Here is a 20,557-nt window from a genome sequence, read left to right on the forward strand (position 1 = left end):
CGGGCAGACAGCCGCCCCGGCCGTCCCCGCCGCGGAGCCCCGGGCGCGCCCTGCCAACTCGGCCGGCGGCGCGGCTGCGAGGATGAGCGGGGTGTGTATACGGGGGCGCGGGGTGGCGGGGTGGCGGGGTGCGGGGCCGTGGCGGGAGGGGGGGCGGAGTGCCGTGGAGGGGGGTGCGCGCTTCCCTGCAGGGGAAGGGGTGGTGCCCGGTGAGTGTGCGGAAGCGCGGGGTGCCTCGGGGGGCAGCAGCGTGGGTGTCGTGCAGGGAGCGCGGGGGGCCGTGCGTGGCGGGCCCCTCGCCTGCGCCCACCCTCGCCGGCTCCGCAGGCCGCGCCCTGGGCGGGCGGGTGGGGCCTGGAGCCGCGCGCGCCGCCGCCGCCGCCGCCGCACACCCACCTCGCAGCAGTCGGCGACCGCCGGCCTCGTAGTTTTAGGAGACGCGCGTCTGGCGTCCGGGGCGGGAGGCGAGTAGCAGGCGCCCCTCCTCCGGGCGCCGCGCCCCCCGTCCGCCCGGCCGCGTGGGGCGGGAAGGGGCCCGGGGCCGCTTCCGCGCTCGGCCGGCAGGGGGCGCCCTTTCCCCGCCGCGCGCCCCGGGCCCCTCGCGCCCCCTCCCCGCATTAACCCGGGCAAAAATGCAGGGGGCGCGGGGTCCCCAGCTCCCCGGCCGCTCGGCCCGCGGCATTTGCATGTACTTTCCATTTATTTGCATATCATTCTTTTAATGTCTGCAGAAATGCCCCAAACCGGGCCCCCCCCCCCCCCCCCCCCCACCTTTCTCCTCCCCGACCGCAGCCCTGGCCCTGGCTCCCTACCCCCACCCATGTTGCCTCTTGCCTTAAAGCGCTTTGTGGCGTATTCGATGCCTTTGCCTGGTTAGAACGTTACAGTAAATCCGTGCCTTTTTCTTCCCTTCCTCCCCCAGCCCACACATGCTTCGTTTCTCAGACAGGAGCTGGGGTCCCAGGGTCACGACCTTGCCCGCAGAGGGCCCAGAACTTCGGAAGAGCAGCGCCCTGATTTGCATCTTATTTGGCATAAATCTGCACACGAAGGTCCAAGGCCCCTAATTCCCAAGTATAAAAATGCAGCAATGTGCCAAAAAATATCCCTCTCCTCCGTGGGTCTGCTCCACCGGCCTGTTTCTCCCCAGCCCGTGACCTCTCCTTGACGGAGCCCTGCCCCTGGAGCTGAGCTAGGCAGAGGAAGCCCCTGGACACACAGCTGTACCCAGGGGTCCAGTCAGCTGGGTCACCCTTGACCTCCTGGGTCTCTGTCCTTGCAGCAGCCACAGGGGGTGCAGAAAACCGTTTAATTACAACAGGGATGTGTGGTATCTGTTTCCCTTGTTTCCAGAATGTGCTTACGTGTGGGCTCAGCCCAGTCCCGTGGAGGAGCAGAGGTCCTGAGCCCACGTCACAGAAGAACACGGGTCTGAAAGCATCAGGCCTGCCGTGTAAGGCCACAGGTTTTAGGCACCAGTCGTTATCAATAGCAGTCTCTTTCCTCCATGGACCCTGAGATAGCAGTGACTTTAAGGTGCACTGGTATTTTATGAGTCCCTGAGAAAGCAGGACAGCTCCCGGGTTTAGTCCTAAGATGCCTCGAGGCTTCAGAGAGAGTAACACGCGAAAGAGGGAGCAAGATGGGGTGACCGGACAGCAGACGCCCAGAAGCCAGCTCGGGGAGTCCTCAGCCGGGCAGGGAGGCCAGTGCCGCCCCCGACGACGGTGCGTTCACACCGAGCGTCAGCAGAACCGGACCCAGCCTGGGCCCGGGGTGCTGCAAGTGGGACCCCTAGGAACAGGGCTACTGTAGCAAAGGCATCTGAGACACGACAGATCCCTGACCCCAAGCAAGAAGCCTTGCTCTTCTGAGACCCAGCTCTAGGCCCTGGAGACCGTCCCAAAGGCCCTGCTGCCGGCCTGAGCAAACGCGCTGGAGGGAGGGAAGGAGCTTCGGAGATGGGGCTTATGCCCCGGGGGGACTGACCGTGTCAGATGGGGGCCACATGGTGGCCATGGTGAGTCACGACAGCCGCTGTGGACCCCGAGTGGGGCCTGCTAGGGACACACAGTGGGCTGAGTTCCATCTTGGCCTTTCCCCAGTTAATTCTCATCCCTCTGCCAGGCAGGTGTACCGGACCTCTGTTTTACAGGTGGGGGGACCGGGGCTCTGACAGGCTGCCTGACTCGTCCACGGCCACACGGGCCCACACTGCCTCTCACCCAGCTGGTCTCCCTGCTGCTTCCCATGGACTGGTCGCTCACATTGGAAATGGCTGGGGCACAATTCTGGGCACCGTGAGGGGACAGTGAAGGCAGAGAATCCCATCCCTCCCCAAAAGACGCATGCAGGCTGGCCAGCAAGGCCCAACTCCCCCGCAGGAGACCGGATCATGGGCAAGGCAGGCGCCACCCCGGAAGCCCTCGGTCGAGGGGCGCAGAGCAGGAGGGCCAGGAGAAGGGAGACGAGTGGGGATCGGGGCCCCCCCTGCAAGGCCTGCAGCGAGCCAGCATCTGCAGAGGCAGCAGCCCCGTGCCCCCTTCCTCGGGGCACAACCGCCTCTGCCTCCCTCCACCAGCGTCCTGTTCCCAGCACTCGCCCACAGGGAGCGCCCTCTGCCCGAGGGCTCACAGCACCAGTGCTGGGACCAGCACCCAGACTTTCTTTTTAAAAAATTTTTAAGGTTTATTTATTTTTTGAGAGAGAGAGAGACAGACAGACAGAGTGTGAGCAGGGGAGGGGCAGAGAGAGGGGGAGACACAGAATCCGAAGCGGGCTCCAGGCTCCGAGCTGTCAGCCCAGAGCCCGACGCGGGGCTCGAACCCACAAACTGCGAGATCGTGACCTGAGCTGAAGTCAGACTCTCAACTGACTGAGCCACCCAGGCGCCCCAGCACCCAGAATTTCTGACTTGCAGTTGAGTGGTGTCTTTGCAGCCTTGCCCTCTCTGCTCCTGGGAAAACAGCCCCATCACGTCCAGTCCTCTCCAACGGCTACTTCTAACGCGTCTATGCTTGATGTTCCCCCCCCAAAAAAAAGAGCCCTGAAGGGCAGCACCCACATGTGATCTCTCTCAACCCCACAGTTTCCGGCTCAGGGTTTTGACAAAGATACAACTTATAAGTACAGCTGACCCTTGAACAACGTGGGGCTTAGGGTCGCCAGCCCCTGGTGCAGTCACAAATCTGCGCATAGCTTTCCAAACACTTGGCTAAGAGTGCACTGGCTTTAAAAAAAATTTTTTTTTTATGTTTATTCATCTCCTGAGAGAGGGAGAGGGAGACACAGAACCCGAAGCAGGCTCCAGGCTCCGAGCTGTCGGCACAGGGCCCGACACAGGGCTCGAACCCACGAGCCGTGAGATCGTTGACCTGAGCTGAAGTCAGACACTTAACCGACTGAGCCCCCCAGGTGACCCGCTAATAGTGTACTGTTGACCAGAAGCCTTAGCAACAATATGAACAGTCGGCTCACGCATATTCTGTGTTATGTGTGTTATATGCTGCATTCTTGCAGCGAAGTCAGCTAGAGAGAAGAAAATGTTCTTAAAATCAAAAGAGAAAATACATTCACGGCACCGTATTGTGTTCACTGCAAAACATCTGTGTATGAGTGGACCCGCTCCTTTCAAACCCGCGTGTTTCAAGGGTCACCTGCACTTGCCAGAGGCAACGCCTGAACTGGGTTCTTTACTCCGGTTTCTCTACCCCGACCCCCGATAGGAGCTGCCGTACGGAGCCCCGTCCCGGTGCCCCGAGCTTCACCGCCAGGTCCTGCCCTCACCACCGGCCTGGGAGGCGGGGCTTGCCACGGGTCTCGCTGGCCCGAGGGGGACACCTGGGGTCCGGAGAGCTTGGGTACTTGAACGTCTTAGGCAGAGCCGGGTCCCGCAGGTCAGCCGGGCCCGGAGTCCGGGCCGTCAGCCACCGCAGACCCACCGGTCTTTAAAAACAATTCCGAGCAACTCTGGACCACCTTAAACGTGCTTCTGTTATATCTGAAAACTGAACGGAAATTTCAGCAGCTGCCAAGAATATAAAATGTGACACACCATAAGTATGGATTTTTTACAAAAAAAGGGTGGCAGATGAGTTAGATACCACTTGATAGCCACCATTATCCATTTAAAATACGCAAGTAAACTCTACTTTGGCATCTGAATTTTCACACAGCTCCCAAGCTGAAACAAAGAACTTTAAAAACAAACAAACTTATTTTTTAAAATAATCAATACACCCAACTTGGGGCTCAAACTCACAACCTCGACATCAACCCTGACCGAGCCAGCCGGGCACCGCGAAACCGAGAGCTCTCAAATACGACACCAAAAGCACAATCCGTGAGAGGAAAATTGGATGAGCAGGACTTCGCCGAAATGAGAAACTTCCACCCTGGGAAAGACACCGTCGAGAAGGTGAGAAGCCGAGCCACCGACCGGGAGAGAGTGTTTGCAAAGACACATCTGATGAAGGACACGTACAAAGAGCTTACAGTTCAGCGAGAAGACAAACAACCCAATTGAAAAATGGGCGAAATACCCGAACAGCCACGTCCCCAAAGAAGGTATACAGATGACGCAGACGCATGGGGACAGGGGTTCCACGTGATACGTCACCAGGGAAAACAGAGCCATCACCACCTACCTGTTAGAAGCGCTGAGATGGAGAACGGGGCCGACGAGGGCCGGTGGCAGGGTTCCCGGGTGCCGGCGGGAAGGCGGGGCGGCACGCGCACTGCGGAAGGCGGTTTGGCAGTTTCCTACGAAACGAAACATGTTCTTACCGCACGATCCCACGTTCGTGCTTCTCGCTATTTACCCAAACGTCTTACACCCACACGAAAACCCGCACGTCGATGCTTAGAGCAGCTCTGTTCACGGGTGTCCACGCTTGGAAGAAATGAAATCGTCCTTCGATGATGAAGGCACAGATAGTGTGGTCCGTCCAGAAAACGGGGTGTCACTCAGCGACAGAAAAGAGCCGTTTAGACCTGGAGGAACTTAAATGCACATCACTAAGTGGAAGAAGCCGTCTGCAAAGGCCCCGTGCGGTACGATTGCAACATGTGGCACCTGGAAAAGGAGGGCTATGGAGACAGTAAAGGCTTCGGGGGTTGCCGGGGTTGGGGCAGGGGGCAGGCAGAACACAGGATTCTGGGGGCAGTGACACTCCTCTGCGTGATGCTGTGAGGGTGGGTATGTGTCACTGTACCTTTGTCCCAACCACAGAATGTCCATCACCAAGAGGGGACACAGATGTAAACTGTGGGCTTTGGTTACTATTAACGTAGTGACGGGCACCTGCGTGGCTCAGTTGGTTGAGTGCCTGACCACGTTTTGGCTCAGGTCGTGATCTCGAGGTTCGTGGAATCGAGCCCCACGTTGGGCTCTGTGCTGGCAGCGCGAGCCTGCTTGGGGTCCCCTCTCTCTCTCTCTCTCTCTCTCTCTCTCTCTCAAAATAAATAAATAAACTCAAGAAAAACTATTGATGTATCGATGTCAGCTCAGTAATTTCACATCAACGGGAGATGTTAATCACAGGGGAGCGGCTGTGGGGACGTGGTGTTTGGGAGCGTCTGTTCTGTGCTCAGCTTTTCTGCAAACCTGACACTCCCCCTCAAAATAAATCGTATTAACTTAAAAAGAAAAAGGCCAGCAGGCTAAAGAAAAGAACCGTCAGTGACACTTTGAACATCTCCTATGATAAAGGGCACGCACAGCGCGACGCGTATGCAACGGCCCCTCTTTGCCCCTGGATTTTCACACAGCTCCCTTCTCTCCTGGTTTGTTTACGTCCATCCCATCCACCAGAATTCTATCCTAATGTATTTTCAGTTTGAAAGCTTTTATTTTCCTATCACACACAACAACGTAAATGGAATATCGGGACTTAAATGCTTTCTGCCGCTAAAGGTCGTCTGTCTTCTCCGTCGGGCTGCCGTCACGATCACTGGCAGTAAAAACGGTGTGAACTCAGTATACACCTGGAGGGTTAGTGTAAAAAGGAAGTTTCGGTTGGAAATACAGGTATCGAAAAGAGGGACGAGGCAGAGTTTCGAGTGGTTTCTGTATTATTGCCAGAAGGTGGGACTAGACGCGGATCCGTTCCTGTCATGGGGTCTCCCGTGAATCACGTCAATAAGTAGGTCAGGATGAAAGGCCTCTGTGCTCCCGAGATATCACTGTGGCCTCTTCAGACAGTCCGGTGCCCGAACCACATGCCGATCGGTCACAGAATGACTTAGTCAGCTGACCAGTCCACGGGCCCTCTGCAATCTCGTTGCAAGATCGAAAACCGCCAGAATTGCAAAAAGCTGTGTTTTCTGCAAGCAAGGAGGTGCAGGCAGGTGGGGCATCAGGGCTGGGCCCAGGCAGGGAGCCGTGAGCCTTTTTTTGGGAAGTGAGGGCACAGGGACCATTCCAGGGAAGCTGGGGACGGGTTGGCGCTGGGCGTGAGCGGGTGGCCTGCTGCCCGGCCGCCAGCCGTGGCCGGTGCGGACACCAGGAAGCTTCCCGCCCCCAGGACCGTCTCTTGGCCTCGTCCCCTGGCCCCTCACCCGAGGCCAGCCCGACTCCCACCAGGGATGGCCCCTCTCGCCGGGGGAAGCCCCACCCGGAGCCCCAGGCGGAGACGCAGCGGGAAGGCAGAGGGGTGGGCTGTGGGGTCATCCTGCCCACCCGGCATCAGGGCTGCAGCACCAGGCTAGGCTGGGCCCACCCGCCCCAGCGAGCCGGGAAGGACCCTGCGGCAGCGGCTGAGGCATCAGAGGCGCCCTCCTCCTGTGAAACGCTTTCCCTGGGGTCTCCGTGGGGAACCCTGCTGCCTGGGCCTCCACCGTTCTCACCCTCACCTTCCTCCCAAGCGCGACCCCCACAGGGGTCCGGGATCCTCGCCTCCCTGCGGCAGCCCCTCAGCCCCCGCCCCCCCCGCCCCCCGCATCTGCAGGTGCACAGAGGCTCACCCTCGTGGCTGACCAGCTCCAGCACCACGCGTGACCCGTCCCCGGCCGACCGAGACGTGTGGGCAGAGTCTCCCACGTGCGGGACACTGCCCCCTCCCCGCCCTGGCCCTGCCACTGCCCGTGGCCACCACCCGAGGACGGCGCTGGTGTGGGGGTCACATGAGCAGAGGAGGGGGCCGCTCGGGACATCGCTGAGCTGCCCGGCCGTCCCCGAAACCCACCCTACTTCTAAGCTTGCCATTTCAATAGTAAGTTTCCTTATTGTTCAGGCCGGTTTTCGCCAAAATGTCTGTTTCTTGCAACCAAAAGCTATTGGCCTTCCTGTCCAGAGGGCCCTCACAGCCGTCCGGGGGCCACGGTGGCCCATCAATCACCCCCGACTTCACTGCACGTAGGAAGCACCCCGGGCGGCTGTGTGGCAAACGCCCAGGCGCAAATTTTAAGGCGGCACCAAAAACTCAGTATTCGAGATAAACCACGTCTTAACCCGACATTTAAAAATGTTGGAATCAGTGCCCAAAAAACCCATGGGGAGCAAAACACGGAAACTTTACATGAAGACGGGATTCCCACCGCTGATTTCTCCCCGCTGAGACGGCCGGAAGACCCGGCGTGATGCAAGCCCCAGCGCCCTGCCCTCCATGTGGGTCTCGGTGGTTTAAGGGAAGGAGGGGAAGTTGGGGAAGGAGGGACCCCAGGCGTGTCAAGAGCCACTCACAGGCAGTTTCCCCCTCTGTGCTCAGACCAGCCTTGCAGGTTCTGGGAGGGGAAATGCCTCGTCCAGGGGCAGGGCCAAACCAGTGGAGGCTTCCTTGGATCCCCCGGAAGGAGGACACAGAGGAGGCCAGCGGATGGCCGGCAGGTGCTGCCGGGAGGTCCTGGGCAGGGAAGGGAAGGAACGGACAGACACAGCCAGTCCACTCAGGGCCGCTGATGCTCGGGGGGGGGGGGGGGGGACCCGCAGGAGCGCCTTCAGAGGGGGACCCGCAGGAGCGCCTTCAGAGCCGTCCTGCCAGGAGACTGGGGACTGGAGTGTTTGCACGGGATGCCCTGTCCCTTCTGGTGAGGGCCGCTCAGGGACGGTCACTCCCCATCTGCGTCCCCCCCCCCCTGCGGCGGCCGAGGGGGAGCCCTAGGCAGGGGTGTCGGGGGCTGGTGGCCCAGAGCCAGACGGCGTGCACAGAAGAGGGGCAGGTGACGGGTGCGGTTGGGGTGCGGCGTGGCTGGTCCTGGCTGACCCGGCCCCCATCCCCCGCCCCGGGGACTCCCCCGACCCGGCCCGGGCACCTCGGAGGCCAGAGTCCTGGCAGACTCCTCCGGGCGATCCCGCTGTTTTATTCCAGCTCGGCTGTTTCCATCTGTGTTGAAGCTTTAGTTGGGAACTCAGAATGGCGGTCACGTTGAGAGAACCGTGACGTCAAGTTCTCCCAGGAGAATCATTAATTATCGTGTGAGCGGAGCCAGGCAGCTAAAATCCCTGTTCCAGGTGGGGCCTAAGCGCAGTGTCCACCTGCGGCCGGCCCGCGGGGTCCCCGAGGCCACCTGCCAGCTCCCGCGCCTTCAGGTTCGCCACAGGCGCTTTCCCAACTGCCTCTCGTTCAACCTTGCCCCCCCCCCCCCCCCGCCCCGCCGCCTTGTGGCAGGTTGGACGGGGAGACTGGGGCCGGGGACCCCGAGCACTCGTGTGGAGGTGGCCGTGCGCAGGGTGGGGGGCGGCTCTGCCCCTTGTCGCCGCGCTGCCGGCCCTCGCCTCCCACTTCTGCCCTGTTAGCTGCCAGTCACGCCCTGCCACCCCCCGTCTGCCAGCCTGTCCACACCTCGGTTGACGGGCACAAGAAAGGAGGCCGCGGGAGGGTGGCCCGTCTCCCCTCCAGACTGCGGGCGGGAACCAAGACTGAGCCGCCTGTGGCGGAGGCGGCTGTCCGAGGGGCCAGGCTCTGCTGGGGACCTGCCGGAAGGCTCCGCAGCCTGGGGGTCACCCCGCGTGCACAGAGCCACGGTGCCGCACGCACGGCTGGCCCCAAGGCGATTCTCGCCGGGACGAGGCACCTCGTCTGCAGCCCTTGGTTCTCTGGGATTCCCGTCCCTGCTGTCCTGAGGGACTGCGGACGAAGTCAGAGAAGGACGGTTTTCACAGACTCGCACCCGCCTAAGGAGGCCCCCAAACCGTGAGGCTGTGGGACAAATCTGGAACATTTGCCCATCCGCTGTGCTTAGATCAAGTCCTGGGATTCGAGCCCCACTCGACAAGGGAGCGGGGTGGTGACACGTGCACTCTTGCTCGTCAGATGAAGAGCCAGGCGTGTGGACGGGGGGCCCGGGAAGGGTGTCGGGGCTGCCGGAGGCTGGCTGGGACCCCACTTTCCGCTTCTCTAATTTTCTGGTTTTCCTGTCTCTGGAAGGTGGGAACGATAATGAGCCAGCGTGGCCCAAAGACGGGTCCTGAGTTCTCTCTTGTCTTTGTTCAATTTCAGATGAGGATCGGGCCGAGCAGTAGAAACATCCTGCCGGAAAATCGGCCGCGGCGTAGGAGTCACAGGGAAAGCCGGTGGGACAAGGTGGCATTTAAATCCCCGGAGAGCCAGGCACTCGTCGGGAGATGGTGTCAGGCCAACTCTCCCTCCCATTTTGGGAAAAAATTGTATATATTCCTCGGTCCGTTTTGAAAAGACACTCCACTGGTGTTAAGGAATAAGATGTGAAAAACAAAACGGGGAAAGTATCAGAAAAGAATACAAGTCTCTGTATAGTATTTGTTTATGATGAAGGAAACTCAGAAAAAAACCCAGATGGACATCAACGGCTGTGCACCGACGAGGCCATACGTAACCATAAGTTAAGGAGGAGTCTGGGAGAGGATGTTGGCAACACGTGTAACAAAGGACTAACAGCCCTACATACAGAATAAAAATGGGCGAAGCGTGTGAATAGGTACATCCCACGGCAAGAAATACAAGAGACAGTAAACTCCTTCACTCTTTGCGTTTTCCTCCAAAACTCCCCCTGAGAACCAGGGCTGCATACAGCCACCTGCTGGCCCTCCGTGGCCTCTGCACTGGTGGCCTGCTCCGTCCCCTGGCTGCGCCTCAGAGGCCTGCTCAGGGACTCGGGGACACCCAAGCCCTCCTCGTGCCCGGGGCATGTCCGTCTGTGCTCTTCTCCTCCCAGGGTGGGGCCGTCTGTGTGGTGGCCGCTGTGCCCCCGCCCAGGGCGCCCACTGCCTCGGCAGGGATCTGTGAGGCGACTGTTCCACGTTACCCTTCACGTGGCCCTCGCCTCCGCCGGCTCACTGCGCCTCTTCACCTCCTTTCCTCTCATCCTCATCTGCATATTTTTGTTTTGTTTTTATTTTCGTTTTTTTGTTTATTTTTTCTTTGAGAGACAGCGAGAGCAGGGGAGGGGCAGAGAGGAAGACAGAGAATCCCAAGCAGGCTCTGTGTTGTCAGCTCGAACCCACGAACCGTAAGATCATGACCTGAGCCACAATCAAGAGTTGGACGCTTAACCAACGGAACCACCCAGGGGCCCCTAGTTTTGCTTTTTTAAATGAGAAAAAAAGAGTTGCTTTTACAAGGCACCTGCAGTACATAACGGGCTCCTCAGCCCCTGCTCAGGCCCCAGGTCTGCCCAGAACACCGCTCACCCCCAACCCTCCACGCTTGGCCCAGAAGGAGGGCGCGCGCGCGACCCAAGCCGGGCCAGTCACGATCCTTCCCTGGAAGTTTTCTGACCCGGAACAGAGAAGGAGGAGCTTTTCCTCTGCTCTGCTTGGGAGGCAGGCCCAGAGCTGCCGCGCCTATCTGCCGCGAGAGACCTCGACAGGCGGTGTCCTGAGCAACGTGGCCGGACCCGGGTGCCGCAGCTGTCCACCCTGCCCTTCCTGAGGCCTGTCACTGAGCCGGCACGTTCCCCGTCCTGCCCGAGCTCCCCAGCAACGTTTCTGTCACCGGCCACTGCGGCACCCTGGCTGACACACGCCGTCACCCCACGGCTCCCGAGGGGAGGTGGGTTTGTGGCCCCCCCTACGGCCCAGCAGCCCCCTTTCTCCCCCCACCCCCCAGGCAGCTTGGCGGGGGGGCTGAGCTCTGTGGGCCTCAAGAACAGACTGGAGGTGCCAGGGCGGGCAGGCCCAGGTGTCGGCCCGAGAGGGACGCGGCCCCAGGACGGATGGTCTCCAAGCCCACGTGAATCCCCTGCTCCGATAACAGGCCGTTATTATCACCGGACGCTTCCCTGCAAGGCGCCAGGACGGCTTTCTGCAAGACGAATCTGGTCCTGTCACTCCCGCCTGAGATAAAGGCCCCTCCCATACTGTCGCTCTGGAGCTGTGGCCCATCACGTTGCCTCCACCTGAGGCAAAGTTGCCTCTACCTGGAACATTCTGCCAGGGAGCTCCACCTGGCCTCCTTGTCCTGCCTTCCTGGAGTCTGGGGGAGGCCGCCCTCTCACCCCCATGACAGTCCAAGTGCAGCTGCTCACGGCTTCTCCCGGGAGCCGGGGGACCTCTTGGCACCCCCACTGTGCCTCCAAATTATCCAGAACCCACATTCAGAGCTCTGTCAAGATGGCTTCGCTGTGTTTGCTGTTGAGAGAGCAGCTGACGGAATCGACGGTCATCCTCGCCCACAAAGGAAAACCTACCTCTTCTCCGTTTGTCCATTAAATATCCCCCGAAGCGACCCCGAGCCCCCAGGGGCACTAACAGAGGACAAGGCACCAGGGCAGGGACGGTGTGCCTGGGGGTGGGGTCACCCTTCCTCTGGGCTCCCTGGATCCCCCCTTTGCCTTCCGTGTACCTCGGCGTGTTCACAGTTGCCTGGGTCCCCCCCACCGTCCTTGGTCTGTGACCTTCGACAGCAGGGCACAGAGAAGGAGAAGTGTCACCAGACCAAAGCCCCGATTTTACACGTGGGGAGACGGCCGCAGAGCGGGGAGGCCCCGCGTCCCGGCCAGGCCTCTCTGCTTGGCCAGGTCCCATCTGTCAGTTCTAGGAGGGTCACTGCAGGGGCCCAAAGGGGAACATGACCCCCGCGGGGTCTTTTCTGGCCAAGAAGCCCCGATTGTTCAGGTGAACATCTGTCCAGTCTGTCCTCGTCTTCCCACTGCCCCGCGGGGCTGGTGCAGTGAGCAGCTCTGAGGCCGGGTGAGGACAGGAAGATCTCTGTGGACGGTGAGACCCCCTGCTTCCCACCTCCCCCGCCGCCCCGGCATGCCTGGGCCCCCGAGAGACAAGGGGTGGCACAGAAGCCTGGAAGCAAGTGCGTGGGTCCCCCAGTCCAGCCCCACCTGCCTCCTCTCCTGGAAGACGTTATCCAGCCCCGACGGCCAGGCTGCGGCAACGTCACGCCCGGCCGGTGCCTGTGCCGGGCTCACGCGGCCCTGGAGGCCTGAGGGAGGGTGTGGAGGTGTGCGGCACCTGTCCACTGCGCCCGGCGTCCCTCCAGACCCCGCTCCCGAGACCCCAGACCATGTTCCCCAGGCTCCAGACCCTGCTCCCGAAATTCAGATTCTAGAAACAGCCTGAAGCCCCTGCCCCACCCTGTGGGGCTGGGGGTGTGGTGAGGCGCGTGGGCCAGGAGGATCTGGTCCGAGTGCAAGCGAGCTGGGGGCTCCGGGGGGGGGGGGGGCCGGGCCGGGGGGGGACTCCTCTGGGGAGCAGGGCAAGGAGCAGAGACGGGTGAGATTTCTCTGTTCTTAGGCCGTGTCACTGCTGACGGCAGCATCTTCCGCTGCTCTGCGGTGCCCGGGGACTGTGATTTCTGCCTGTCCAAGTCAAAATTTACTCCTGGGAAGATAGACCTTTGGTACTGTTGGCTGAGACTACATCCCGTGACTCTTAATAGCGTGAAGCCTCCGGGCTTCTCTCAAGGGGAATTGTCCAGAAGAGGCAGCTGCGCTCTGACCTCCAGAGCAGGCCCCATGATGTGTCTGAGCCTCAGTCTCCCTGCGTGGCCCACGGGGAGATGGCCACCCACCCCACCCTCCTCCTCACGGCACGTGACACGGCCTGGGGGGGGGGTCACCTGGATCGCACGGTCCCCCTCTTCTGGAAACAGACCCGCCAGCACCCTCCGGAACCTTCCCGGCCCGAAGCTGGGTGTGGAAGAGTGTCCCTGCCGCCGAGCTGCCGAGCTGGGGTGTCAGGGTCAGGGCGGGGCTGCTGTGGAGCCAGCAGAAGCAGGGATGGGGAGGGGACGAGCCGCCGTCCTTCCCCCCCCCGGGGACGGGCCGCGCTCCCTCCCCTCTGACGCCATGAAGGCTCTTCATTTGCTGACCAGGATCCTCGTGTGTGACGCACCTGACACGACACAGGCCTGAGCGCGGCCACGCCCACTTACAGGCGTCACTGACCACATCGGGCCCCTTCCGGGGGACCATCCCACAGCCGAGGTCCACTCGGTGACCCGGCCCCTCAGCCACAGCTGCCCGGTCGCTGACTGGTCTGGGCCAGCACGACACGCCCTCCCCTGAGACTTTGGGGAGGAGACTCTGTGTCAGCCACGTGGCCTCGAGGGTCTGAGAGGGCAGCTGGCCGGGCTCCTGCCGCTCTCCCCCACCTGGCCCCAGGCCCCCACGAAGCTCAGGGTGGGGAGGTGGGGACTCCTGGGGCAGAGCCTCAGGTGCCCAACAAGGAGGAGCCCCTGAGTCGGAGGCGGGAAACCCCGCAAAGGCACAGGCTCGAAGGGATGGCGGAGGTTAAACGGCGCCTACCTCCCAACCTCAATGGCCAGGGCAGGACGCCTTCCACCCCTTCCAGGCCACACGGATACAGCGTGCCCAGCGTTTCCCCGGGGACCTCAGGGCCAGACCCCGGCAGCTGGCCGTGCGGCCGTGCGGGGCCAGGGCGGGAAGACCCCCGAGCCCTGGCAGGTGCGGCGTGTGCGTGATGGTGGCTCAGCCCCAAATCCACGGTGGCCAGGAGCCCAGGGTGCTCCCCCCCAATCCGGAACAAAGCCGGCCCTGAGGTTTGAAGCCCCCGTGGCTGCGCCCGAGGGCCGTTGTGAGCGGGACCCACTGAGGACAGAACTCCTTTGTTCGCATCAAGTGCTTGGGGACCCGGGAATCGAGCCTGCTCCCCGGGACCCCCGGCCAGTTGCCACTGTCGCCTGCCCCCCAAATGCCTCCGTCCCCGTGGCCGGGGCGCCCCGGGCCGAGACTGTGTCCGCCACAGCTCTGCGCACAGAGGCTGATGGCCGGAGCCCCCGCCAGGGTGGTCCCCAGGCCTCCCTGCTGCACCTGCACGCCAGTCTTGTGGGGCTGCTCTCGCTGGCCACACCGGATGGGGGGTGGGAGCTCACCTGTCCCACACACAGCACAGGCAGTAGGCCAGGCTCACACCGGGCTCTTGAGCAAAGGTAACTGAGAAGCGGGCACGGTCCAGACGGAGGAACGTGACTCAGCCGGGGAAAGGAATGTGGGCCCCATTCATGCCACACGCGGGTGGGTCCCCAAACCGTCGTGCTGCGTGACAGCCGCACACAGAGCCTCCTGTCACAGGGTCCTGCTTATGCGAATGTCCAGAAGAGGCAGGTGGGTGGCTGCGGGAGGCCGGGGCAGGGGGCAGGGGGCCCCGCTAAGCCACACAGAGCGTCTAATAGAGGGATGGAAATGTTCTAGAATTAGGAGGTGCGGGTGGCTGCGCAGCTCTGCAAATGTGCTAAAAACCACCGGCTCGTACACGTCCAGCAGGTAAATCATACGCTCTGTGACTTGTCTCAAGAAAGCTGTATTAGAATCCAAGCAGACCCAGGACCAAAGCACCTCTGAGCCTCAGCACCACCCCCCTGCCCAAGGGCGCAGGCCGCGTATCGGTGGGGCTCCGGCAGGACAGTTTGGGGCGCAGGGAGCCCCAGAAGCCGCAGCGGGAGGGAGCCCGTTGGGAGGGAAGGCTCCGGAACAGGCCGTGTGGGGAAGAAGACCTAAAATAATTCTAAGAACCTGAAACCCCCGGGGAGAAGTGGGGGGTGGTGCGGTCGCCTCGAATGGGGAACTCCTCGTGGAGGGAAGGAGAAGTCTTATCTCGGGGGGCGGGGGGTGCCAAGCAGGGGAGGGCAGGGGCGGTGGGGGAGGGCAAGACTCCCACGCAGACATGCTCGGGTTCAAGGGCCCTCGGGTGCCATGTGCCTGTGCGATTGAGGAGGGGGAGAAATTCCCGTTCTCCTGATGGGGAGACTGAGGCTGGTATGTGAGCACGAGCTCCAGCGAATCCGGGTCCGAGTTCTGCCACCCCCACCGTAGACCACGAGCCCACCGACTCCCCTCCGAGCACCCACCCCGGCCGGGTCGTGGCAGGCACCATTCACGGCTGGGGATCGGGGGAATGGGGTGAAAGCGTCCTCGTGGCCCTGGTTCCAGCAGACATGAGCGGGCCCACCCCTTTTCCGCTGGTAAAGGGGTTGGGTCACTTGAAGTCACTGTGGGGCAGGCTCTGTGCCCGGAGCTAAGGGCGCTGACCTGTGGGACCAAAACGGCCCTGCTCTCACAGATGTGACTGGACCATTACACGAATAGCAGCTGTGACCACTGACGGGCTTTGGCGAACGGGGGCGCCTCTCCATCGCGGGCGCACAGTTAGGGCCAGACTGGCACGGAAAGCCAGGCCTGGGAAAAGTGTGGGGCCCCTGGGCCCCCGGGGTGGCTGGCGGCTGTCACGGGGGCCTGGCGGTCTGGGATGGGCGGTGAGGGCAGGGCGTGCTGTTCCCCTTAAGCTCAGGCACAGGAGACGATGTTCTAGAAGTAAATTAGCAGGATGCTGTGATTGTCAGAGAGGCGGGGGGAGCAAGACGGAGGCAAGCCAGGCGAAGGGGAGAGAATCAGGAGAGAAGGGTCCCAGAGAAGCTTGCAAAGATGGAGAGAATTCCGGGAAAGGGAAGCCCCGGGAGGAGGGGCGGCTCTTTGTTTAGAAGTTCCAAGGAGGACAGGTCTGTTGTCCCCTCCAACGATGTTCAGTAGAAGCCTTCGGGGATACGAGGAGACGCTTTGGGGACGAGCCCGGGCCCCGGGTCACTGCTCCCGCCGCCTTTGCCCTCCAGAGGCCCTTCAGACACAAGTGGTATTACAATGATGTCTCGGCTTGGGGGCCGAGGGCGGTGTGGTCTTCCCCCGTCCTCCAGGGTCCTGAGGTCGGCCAGTGGCGGAACGCTCACGGGGCCACCTGCCGTACTGACCTGGTGGGGCCACAGCCGGGCCGATGGGCCCCGCGTGCGGAGGCCGCTTGCAGACAGCAGAGAAGATGTGAAATTAGAAGTCAGAAAGTCCCGGTTTGGGAAGGAGCCTCGGAGACGCGGACAGGAGCCCTGTCGTGGGGGAAACAGCAGTCTGCTGAGTGAGGCTTCTACAAAAGCCCCCGTTTTCCTTAGGAAAAGGGGCTGGCCCAGTTTTCTTCTCTCTTCCTCTTCTTCCTTCTTGGAAGGCAGATGCGATGCCTGGAGGTGGCGTAGCCACTTTGCAGCCCGGAAGCCACAAGTACGTGGAGGGTAGAATCCAGAGCAAAACAGCCTCCGTCCCAGATGGCGGCATTTCGTTACAGCCGGAGCGGCTCGCCTCTGGGCTCTCGTCACCGGGACAGAAACAAACAACCTGGTCTCTACTCCTGTGAGGTTTTCTGCTATTTGCAGCTGCACACGATCCCACTGGACACAGGGTTCAAGTTCTGTATGGACAGGGTTGCCAGATGTAGGAAATAGAAACCCAGGATGCCCAGTTAGATTTGGATTTCAGATTAATGATGAACAATTTTTAGTACAAATGTATCCCAGCCAATATTGGGGATATGCTTATATTCAGCTGTTTATCTGAAATGTGACTTTTAGGGGAACCTGGGTGGCTCAGTCGGTTAAGCGTCTGACTTCGGCTGAGGTCGTGTTCTCACGGTTCTTGAGTTCGGGCCCCGCGTCGGGCTCTGTGCTGACAGCTCGGAGCCTGGGGCTGCTTCGGATTCTGTGTCTCCCTGTCTCTCGGCCGCTGCCCTGCTCACACTGTCTCTCTCAAGAATAAACATTAAAAGATTTATTGAAATTTGACTTTTAACTTCAGCTCTATCCACGGACGAAGCGAAGGAAGGCAAGGTTGGGATCCGTGGCGTGAGTTGTTTGAGATCTTGTGAGTAGCTGCTGGAGTGTAGCCTGCTGTCCGCTTGTCTCTGGGGCCTCCCTTGTTTCCTTCTGCCCCAGGGTCTCTAGCACTTTCTTAAACCTGCCATAACAGTTGTGCAAAGAAGACTCGGAAAAGCCACACGACTCATGGCCGAAGACAGAGACGTGCAGGAAGGAAGGGTGAGTGGTGGAAGGTTCCCAAATTTGACATTTTAATTGCACGTGACAAAAGTATCAGTCATCCACGGATTGCAGGGGCGGCTGACCCCCAGGGGTCGTGTGTGACCCAGGACTTGAAGGCAAGTGGGTTTCGAGCTCGCTCTGTTTGCCGGGGCCAGCGGAAGCACCGTGCCGCGAAGGTTGCCGAAGCCCGGTCCGCGCTCGGCGGGAAGGAGCTGGAGAGGCCAGCCTCGCCTGTCACAAGCCCTGGAAGGGCTGCCGGGCCCCGGGGAAGCGGGCTGTAGCCTGGGCCAGTCAGTGGAGCCCAGAGTCTGAGAGGTTCTTGGGAACCACATTTCTAAGAGCGGCATTTGCTGAGCCCCGCGGAGTGCCTGCACAATCAGGGTCTCCCTTGGCCCCGGGGGGACTCTGCACGCCCCCAGCACAGAAGCCGGTGTGACAACGGGAGGGCGTCCCTAGTGCCCCGTGCCCGTGGTGGGGGTCACGGCACCAACTCCCTGCCCAGTTTCTGCACACGGACGTGGCTTGCATTGACTTGCTCTGAAGGTGAAGTCTGGGGCACACCCCCCACGTCACAAATCTGTGCCCCGTGTGGTCTGCAGAGGAGACCAGGAAAGGGGGCCACGGTGCCCCTTCTGGGCTCCAAGGCCCCAGGCAGAGACGTTGGGGGCCGGCTCCCCCCACAGCAAGCCTGGAGGTGAGGCTGGGTGAGGGGAAGGGAGAGAGCGCCACCCTAGGCCCTAGAAGCAGGGGTGGGACACAGGGTGCCCCGGAGCAAGGCCATTAACGAGTTTCCAAGGTCTGCGGCTGCTGCGGGACAGGCACTGTAGGAGTCAACAGGACCCTGAGGCCTGGATTCAAGGCCCATCCTCGGCCTCGTTTTTATGTTTCCTTTAAAGAAAATTAAGATTATTAAAAAAATTTTTTTTTTTTTAACATTTATTCGTTTTTGAGAGACAGCGAGACACAGATCGCGAGCAGGGGAGGGGCAGAGAGAGAGAGGCAGACACAGAATCCGGAGCAGGCTCCAGGCTCCGAGCCGTCAGCACAGAGCCCGACGCGGGGCTCGAACCCACGAACCGCGAGATCGTGACCTGAGCCGAAGTCGGCCGCTCAACCGACGGAGTCCCCCAGGCGCCCCAAGGTTATTTTTACTGTGGCAAAAGACACAGAACAGAAAGTTGCCCATTTTAACCATTTTGAAATGAACGATTCAGCGGCCGTGAGCGTCCTGACAGCGCGGCCGCCACCGTGCCTAGCTTCAGGACGCTTTCGTCCCCGCAGGAGGGACCCGTTCCCATCAGCTGGCATCCCGCGCCCCCCCCCCCCCCCCGCCCCAGCAACGGGAACCCACTTCCCGTCTCTCTGGCTTTGCTGTGCCCACGTCATGTGCATGGAATCGCTCGGTGTGAGGCCTTTGTGTCTGGTTCCTCCGCTCGGCGTCACGCTCCCAGGGTCCATCCGAGCCCCTGACGCTCAGCCGTCCGGGACCCTCTCTTGGCTGGTGCTTCTTGAGCGCCCGGTTGCCAGGCACGGTTCTGACCCTGGCGAGAGCTGCCTGCTCGGAATCCCAGGTGGTAGCGGCTCGGCCTGGCGCAGGCAGGGATAGGCAGGGAGGCACAGGCCTGGGTTCGAGGCCGGGCCCGGCCACAGAAGTTGTGAGGTTCTCATCTCTCCGACCTCCCGTCTCCTCGCTCGCAGCGGGGATGCTGCGGCTGGAGGGCCGTTGGCCTGCGGGGGCCTCCCAGAAAGAAGATCGATCTGACTTCCGGGGAAAAGAAACGGAGAATCTTCCGGCCCCCAAGCGCTGCCCTGTGCAACAGGGCCTCCAGCGGGGGTCTTTAAAACCCACACGCACGCGATGCGACTTTCCAGGTTTGTGGACAAGATAGCTAAGCGGAATCCGTGAGGTCCTCAAGTTCCGCTTTGTTCCGGCAAAAACTGGGGCCTGTGGTCTGCACGTCGTCCTGTGTCACCTCGCCTTTCCTGAACTCCTTCTCCTGATTACGTGGTCGCACCTCACACCGCCCCCCCTGCAGCCTGAGTCCGACCACACGGCTTCGCCTCGGGGCATAAAACCCCAGCGAGGCTCCCTGCTCCCTACCTTCCTCTGGTGGCAACAGCTGTCCCAGCCGTGCGTGAAGGCAATAGGATGACCTCAGTCCTCTGGGACTGAGTCAGGTTGTCAAGGGTCAGTGGCCTGAGGGGATGTGCCTTTGCTGACTTTCTACTTAGGTCCCTTGGATCCCAGACTCTAAGTTAGGTGTTAACCTGTAGGCAGTTGACAAGTTGCAAACTATTTTTGCTTCGGTAGAAAAGATTGTGCTTTATACTGAGTCTGGTGTGGTGTCCTCTGTGACATTCTTGTCTCATGGGATTTAAAACTGCCCATGTTCCCCCTTGAGTCATCTTTCCCATCCTGCTGGACACACCTTTGACGCATCTTGTCCTGCTGGACGCGTGCTTGCTGTATATTCATGTAAGAATTGTTCTTAACTTTTCGAAAGGTATACTTTGTACTTTCCTTCCTGCCTTCCTACTTTCTTCCTTTTCCATTCAACATCCAACCAACCACCCATCCACCATCCATCCATCCAGTATCTATCCATCCACTTATCTATCCATGCACACACCCATCCCCCACCCATCCATCCTTCCACATATCCATCTATCCCCCATCCACCAATCCATCTACCTATCCATCCATCCATCCATTCACCTATCCATCCATCCACCTATCCATCCACTATCTATCCATCCATCCATCCATCCACCCACCCATCTGTCCATCCATCCATCCATCCATCCATCCGTTCATTTGTCCATCCATCCAACCATCCATCCATTTGTGCATCCATCAATTCACCCACTATCCATCCACCCATCCATCCATCTATCCATTCACTGTCCATCCATCCGTCCATCCACCTACCCATCCATCCATCCATCAATTCACCCACTATCTATCCACCCATCCATCCATCCATCCATCCATCCATCCATTTGTCCATCCATCCAACCATCCATCCAACCATCCATCCATCCATTCATCCATCCACCTATCCATCCATCCATCCATCCATCCATCCATCCATCCATCAATCCACCCACTATGCATCCACCCATCCATCCATCTATCCAATCACTGTCCATCCAACCATCCATCCATCCAGTATCCATCCACTATCTATCCACCCATCCACCCACCCATCTACCCATCCATCCATCCATCCATCCATCCATCCATCTATCCACTGTCCATCCACTCATCCATCCATCTATCCATTCACTGTCCGTCCATCCATCCATCCACCTACCCA

At 60.5% G+C, this 20,557-nt stretch overlaps 1 protein-coding gene across 2 annotated transcripts in view; it reads right to left on the reverse strand.

Annotated features, from left to right (window-relative positions):
- CBFA2T3 (CBFA2/RUNX1 partner transcriptional co-repressor 3) overlaps positions 1-20,557 on the reverse strand; it is a 79,917-nt gene that overhangs the window by 47,662 nt on the left and 11,698 nt on the right. For both annotated transcript variants that reach the window (XM_049622807.1, XM_049622806.1), the window contains exon 2: positions 4,647-4,761. The gene's annotated coding sequence lies outside the window, so the exon portion shown is untranslated. The remainder of the gene's footprint in view (positions 1-4,646; positions 4,762-20,557) is intronic.

This window comes from Panthera uncia (genome assembly GCF_023721935.1).
Source record: "Panthera uncia isolate 11264 chromosome E2 unlocalized genomic scaffold, Puncia_PCG_1.0 HiC_scaffold_20, whole genome shotgun sequence".
Classification (NCBI taxonomy): Eukaryota; Metazoa; Chordata; class Mammalia; order Carnivora; family Felidae; genus Panthera; species Panthera uncia.